Consider the following 7,500-nt stretch of genomic DNA (forward strand, 5'->3'; position numbering starts at 1 on the left):
GGAACTGTTGACGGATCTGTTAACATTATCAGACAGCGAAGGTTCGTCCTGACTCAAGTGTGTGTGTGTATGTGTATGTGTGTGTGTGTGTGTGTGTGTGTGTGTGTCACCCCTGGAACACGAGAGGTGTAAGTAAGTCCCATTGGGAACACCACTGGAACTTAGTGATTCACAGGACTGTAACTCCCCTATGGGACACTTTTCCTCACTTATGTCCCAGGGAACACAAAGATGAGACCCCTTGTGCTTGCTTCCTCATCCCTTCAGATGATGGTCAGCTGGATGCGCGTGTTCAGTCAGTGGAAGTATGTGGACGAATTTGCCTTTGGGTTCAGTGTTGATATCAGCTCCCCTCCACTACACAACCCTCCAAGACTTCCTTCACAACCAAACATGGACTGTAGTCACGCAATTCAACCTCGTGTCCAACCCTGTCCCGTCTGTTGATATTCCTCTAGCCTCCAGCCTCCCCTCCAGTGTTGCTCAGTCCACCAAGCTTCTCGGTGTCACTGTGGACGATACACTAAGCTGGAGGGAACACGTCAGCACCATCGTCAAATCCTCCAGCACCATCGTCTCTACATTCTTCGTAAACTCAAGACACTTGGATTCCCTGTTCTTGAATACACGAACACCCTTTGAACTCTCCTTCTTCCCAAACTCACTTGCCTTGTCCCCCAGCAAACACTTCCTGATCATCACACAACAGCGGTTACTAGAAAAGGTGCAGAAATAGGCATACAAGATCGTGCAGAAATGGGCATACAACATCATTCTCGGTCCCTCATTCTCAATCCCTCTCGCAACAATCTATTAAAAGGCGCAAAGCATAAATGTCCCCCAACTCTCTGCGCCCATCATGTGCATCTCATTCAACAACTGGGGGTAGAAGGCACTGCACTATCAGCTCCTGTCAACAGATATCCCTCGTCCCCGAGTTGCAGTTCAGCACCACAGAGTCAAAGACTCCATTCGTGCTGGTGCAGACCGCTACAAGAACAGCCCCCAAACCTGCCATAGCGAACCTCACCAGTGATTAGAAATTTAACTGCTTGTTTAAAGACTGTCTCTCTCTCTCTCTCTCTCTCTCTCTCTCTCTCTCTCTCTCTCTCTCTCTCTCTCTCTCTCTCTCTCTCTCTCTCTCTCTCTCTCTCTCTCTGCTCACAGGTCGTGGGACAATGCGGTCTCTCTGAACACTGGTACCCATGCTTTTCCTCGTGCCATACGCTGATTGGATGAAGAACATGATAGTTGTTCTTGTTGTTCTCTGTCTTGTTCTCGTTCTTGTTGGTTGTAGGTAACAATCGTCACCGAGAACCATGGAGGTCACTAGTGATGACCTGACCTCGTTTGACCAAAGATAACTGTCAAGCAGACGTCACATAGCATAGTCAACCTGACGTCACAAAACCAAGTTAACCTGACGTCACTTAACCGAGTCAATCTGACGTCACATAGCCAAGTCAACCCGCCGTTACATAGCAAACTCAACCTGACGTCACATAGCAAACTTAACCTGACGTCACATAGCAAACTCAACCTGACGTCACATAGCAAACTCAACCTGACGTCACATAGCAAACTCAACCTGACGTCACATAGCCAGGTTAACCTGACGTCACATGCTTTATTTTGCAGTAAAGTCCACCACTGGTTAGAGGGTCCTGGTGTGTCATTTTCTTACACTGGAGGTGCCAGGTGTGTCACAGTGGTAGTGCTTCAGTTGGTAGTGGTGGTGTTGAACACTGAACACTGGAGATCGTCCATCAGTTCGTAGTGGTGGTGAACACTGGAGATCGTCCATCAGTTCGTAGTGGTGGCGAACACTGGAGATCGTCCATCAGTTCGTAGTGATGGCGAACACAGAACACTGGAGATCGTCCATCAGTTCGTAGTGATGGCGAACACAGAACACTGGAGATCATCCATCAGTTCGTAGTGATGGCGAACACAGAACACTGGAGATCATCCATCAGTTCGTAGTGAACACTGAACACTGGAGATCGTCCATCAGTTCGTAGTGATGGTGAACACAGAACACTGGAGATCGTCCATCAGTTCGTAGTGGTGGTGAACACAGAACACTGGAGATCGTCCATCAGTTCGTAGTGATGGTGAACACTGAACACTGGAGATCGTCCATCAGTTCGTAGTGATGGTGAACACAGAACACTGGAGATCGTCCATCAGTTCGTAGTGAACACAGAACACTGGAGATCGTCCATCAGTTCGTAGTGATGGTGAACACAGAACACTGGAGATCGTCCATCAGTTCGTAGTGATGGTGAACACTGAACACTGGAGATCGTCCATCAGTTCGTAGTGATGGTGAACACTGAACACTGGAGATCGTCCATCAGTTCGTAGTGATGGTGAACACTGAACACTGGAGATCGTCCATCAGTTCGTAGTGATGGTGAACACAGAACACTGGAGATCGTCCATCAGTTCGTAGTGAACACAGAACACTGGAGATCGTCCATCAGTTCGTAGTGATGGTGAACACAGAACACTGGAGATCGTCCATCAGTTCGTAGTGATGGTGAACACAGAACACTGGAGATCGTCCATCAGTTCGTAGTGATGGTGAACACAGAACACTGGAGATCGTCCATCAGTTCGTAGTGAACACAGAGCACTGGAGATCGTCCATCAGTTCGTAGTGATGGTGAACACAGAACACTGGAGATCGTCCATCAGTTCGTAGTGATGGTGAACACAGAACACTGGAGATCGTCCATCAGTTCTTAGTGATGGTGAACACAGAACACTGGAGATCGTCCATCAGTTCGTAGTGATGGTGAACACAGAACACTGGAGATCGTCCATCAGTTCGTAGTGAACACAGAACACTGGAGATCGTCCATCAGTTCGTAGTGAACACAGAACACTGGAGATCGTCCATCAGTTCGTAGTGATGGTGAACACAGAACACTGGAGATCGTCCATCAGTTCGTAGTGATGGTGAACACAGAACACTGGAGATCGTCCATCAGTTCGTAGTGGAGATGAACACTGAGGGAGGTCAGGGTGGCGATGTGTTCTTCCTGCGTCTGGTGAACCAGGAAGACGACCTGCATGATCCTGGTAGAGGAGGAGGAGTCCAGCCAGGCAGCCAGCCAAGCAGCCAGCCAGGCAGCCAGCCAAGGCAGCCAGCCAAGCAGCCAGCCAGGCAGCCAGCCAGGCAGGAAGGTAAAAGTCTCTGCCATATTACAGCCTCGTGAAGCCAACTTCTTTTTTTTTTCTTCTTTCTTTCTTTCCTTTTTTTTCCCCCCCAAATTTATTATTGGAATTCTTCGCGAAAATTTATGGTGGAATTTCCCCGGGCGGGCCTCTGAAGAAGGAGGAGGAGGAGGGCTGCTGCTGCTGCTGCACAATCGGGCAAGGTGATCTCAAGGCGGCCAAAGTCAGACGAAAAGAAAAGAAAAAAAAAGAGAAAAAAAAGGGAGGGAGAAAGTTTGAGGAGGCGAAAAAAAAAAGAGGTTAAAAAAAAAAATGTATACAGACTAAAAAGTGGTTGACCCTCCCCCTCCTCCCTTCCTCCCTCCCCTTACCCACTATCCACCCCCCCCTCCTCCCTCCCTCCCCCCCCGGTTATTAATTTCGGAGTTTATGAAGAGCGTTGTAAAGGGCCCGGATGTCAATAAGCCGGAGATCAAAGATGGCGTTTTTTAACCTCCTCTCGAAGCTCGCGGAAAGTTTTCCAGCAGTAATTAATTAACAGCCTGTCTCTTTATGAATGTTAGGGGGAGAGGGGAAAGGAGAGGGAGGGGGGGGGAACAGCGGCCGAGAGGTGGGAGGGGAGGGGAAAGATGGTGAAGGGGAGGGAGGAAGGAGAGCAGAGGGGGGGCCGAGGGGAGTATGGTTGTGGGAGGAGAAGGGGACCAGGGGGATGGATGGATAGTTAGGGAGGGGAGGGGGGAAAGGGGAAGGATGGTCGGGGAGAGGGAGAGGGGAGCGGATGGATGGGGAGTAGAGCGAATGTGGTCCTGGGGAGAATGGTTGGGGATTGTGGGAGGGGTGTTAGTGTTTGGTGAAAGAGGAGATGTAATGGTGGATTGAAGGGGGTAGGACAGTGGAGGGAATGGGGAGAGGCCAGGGATGGTGCAGACGTGGGGATGGGAGAAACACAGATCTTTTAGAGGGGTGGGGAGGAAGAGGAGCTGTTAGAGGGGTGGGGAGGAAGAGGAGCTGTTAGAGGGGTGGGGAGGAAGAGGAGCTGTTAGAGGGGTGGGGAGGATGCACCAGGGGTGTTGAAGGGGGGGCATGGGATGAACTGATACCAGAAGACCTGATGGTCCATGACGAGGTCACCTACTGGAATTTCTTAATATATCTAAGAGTAATAATAGTAATAATGATAGTAAAGAAGGCTACAGTAAGTAGGCTACAATAAGATAATGACAGTAATGATAATAGTAAAGAAAGCTACAGTAAGTAGGCTACAATAAGATAATGACAGTAATGATAATAGTAAAGAAAGCTACAGTAAGTAGGCTACAATAAGGATAATGCTAGTAATAATAATAATAGTAAAGAAGGCTGCAGTAGGTAGGCTACAGTAAGGATGATAATAGTAATAGTAATAGTAAAGACGGCTACAGTAAGTAGGCTACAATAAGATAATGACAGTAATGATAATAGTAAAGAAGGCTACAGTAAGTAGGCCACAGTAAGTAGGCTACAGTAAGTAGGCTACAGTAAGTAGGCTACAGTAAGTAGGCTACAGTAAGGATAATGATAGTAATAGCATGGTATAGAATCCTCTTCTCCTCTCTCACAGCTCCCTGCAGCACATCGGCCTGCAGGGATATAGCCATGAAGGGGGGCACCATGTGGCATGATGGCAGTATGATGACATGGTAAGCTTATGGCAGAGTGTGAATAGAAAACGTAAAGATCCAGACGTCAGAGACTCTGCTGGCAAGGGCGACTCATATCTGGAAAGAAAACGAGTACATGTAAGTACTCCTCATGAAGGCTTACTGATCAGTAGATGTCCATAATGTATCTTCTCTGGCCGAGGTCTGAATCTACAGATATTCCTCGACTTGAGAATATCTTGGAGGGAAGATTATTCCTGTGTATAACATAAAGCAAAACGTTTCCCCACATTTGTATGACAACGTTCTGCTGTATGCGTCATGCCGTTATTTCTGGTCATTTCATCTCTCTCTGAGGTGAAGACATTATTGTGACTTATGCCCCTGAAATTATGTGGCGCCCTTGAAACTTTTCATTGGGACTCCTCTCAGTCTGTGATTTTCCAGAAAATATCTTAGATCTCGCGATGTTTTTCATAAGGTTCATTTCCAAGTGGCGGAATTGGTTTTGTTGCTTGTCTTTGGATTTGTTCTAGATCTACTTCGTCTTTGATAAAGATTTAGGGTCCAGACCTGAACAAGGGCGTTGCAAAGAGTAAGTTCATTGTCTTTTCGATATCAAGTTTACAACTTCAACCATTACACATACTTAGTGTCTACTGTTTTAGAACCTAGACATTCTTTGGCTTATTCTAGGGTCACTATACATTACCACAACAAAACCTCTTTTTATTTTCATGAATTTCGTATAGTGGCCCACAAAACATCGTGTCTCCATGTGTGATATTTTCAGCAGCAAAGTGCATGCCTCCGCAGATGTCTCGGATTGAAATTCACTTGCCACCTTTCTGACCACTACCTCAATTTGCCTCAATCACCTTGTATTATAGAACGGTCCTCCTTTGTTTGGGTTCTATTTCGTAACTTCGTGTCATCCAGAACTTTAGAAAATGTGGCGGCGTTGGGTCGTGTCTGAGTATCATTGATCCAGATAACGAAACACAATAGTGACCGAGGAATGAGCCCTTGTGGCGCGCGTCACGCTGAGCCAATCGGATGCTGCCTCATTCAGTTCTACTCGTTTTGATCTCTATCAAAAAGCCAATCAACGATACATGCGCATATTCGGGTCTTCATTGTCGTGTGAAGGCATCGTATCTGACAGTCTTTCGAGCGGTGCTATATTTTTTCGTCTTATTCGAAGTTTAAACATATGATTTCTGAGGATTTTCTTTTTTTTGACCTTATTGCTATATTCAGTATCGAAAAACTGTTCGTTACATTCGTTAAACATGATATTTCGTTACGAATCTCATTCTTATATACATTTCTGACCATCTAACAAATAAACGACTGTTTCTCTGATTATCATTTTCATTATTGTATGTACATGGGAAGAGGTGGTTCACTTGCCTGTTGGAGGATGGAAAAGTGAGGTATAGGGCTGTTGGAGGGGTGAAGGAGTAAGGGAAAGGGGTGTTGGAGGGGTGAAGGAGTAAGGGGAAGGGTTGTTGGAGGGGTGAAGGAGTAAGGGGAAGGGTTGTTGGAGGGGTGAAGGAGTAAGGGGAAGGGTTGTTGGAGGGGTGGAGGCTGTCCGAAGAGGTGTGGGGAGGAGTGAGGAGCAGGATTCTTGGAGAGGTGGAGATTGTTTGAAGGATGGGGGAATGAGGGACAGCATTGTTGGAGAGGTGGAATGCTATTGGAGAATTGAGGGAGAGTGAGGAACAGGTCTCTTGGTGGGAGGACTGGTGGAGGATGTTGGTGGGGAGAGAGAGAGAGAGAGAGAGAGAGAGAGAGAGAGAGAGAGAGAGAGAGAGAGAGAGAGAGAGAGAGAGAGAGAGAGAGAGGAACGGGACAGGCGGAGGGGTGAGGAGGTGGAAGGATGGTAAAGAGGCCGTGGTGCTGCAGGTTGGGAGGAGGGAAGGTGCGGAGAGGGAAGCACCATAAGACAACAGATGGTTATAACATCATCATTGAGGAAGGTCAGCAGAACAGACCTTCTTAATTGGAGTTACACACACACACACACACACACACACACACACACACACACACACACACACACACACACACACACACACACACACATGACCATAATTCACGCACGGTTTAAATCATGAGAATGGCAGTCAGCCAACATCCACCCTATGTGTTCATCCTCTCTCAGAGACGGTCAATAAAATGGGTACCTGGCTTAGGCTGGTCTGTGCGTGTGTAGGTGTGTGTGTGTGTGGGTGTGTGTGTGTGTGTGTGTGTGGGTGTGGGTGGGCGGGAGGGTGGGTGTGTGGGTGTGTGTGAGTGTGTATAAGTGTGTGTGTGTGTGTGTGTGTGTGTGTGTGTGTGTTTATGCGCACATCAAGATAAAGACATGGTTCATATATACAAAGTTATCAGACTAAGCAAAACGCGTGTAAGATTCTGTCTCGTTAACAAACAATATATATATATATATATATATATATATATATATATATATATATATATATATATATATATATATATATATATATATATATATGTATATATATATATATATTGGAAAGGATCACAATTTTGCGCGTGATCAAGATATTCCTATGAGTCCACGGGGAAAATGAAACACGATAAGTTCCCAAGTGCACTTTCGTGTAATAATCACATCATCAGGTGAGACACAAGAAAGAAAGAAAGAATACTT

The sequence above is a fragment of the Panulirus ornatus genome, chromosome 42 (genome assembly GCF_036320965.1).
Source record: "Panulirus ornatus isolate Po-2019 chromosome 42, ASM3632096v1, whole genome shotgun sequence".
NCBI lineage: Eukaryota > Metazoa > Arthropoda > Malacostraca > Decapoda > Palinuridae > Panulirus > Panulirus ornatus.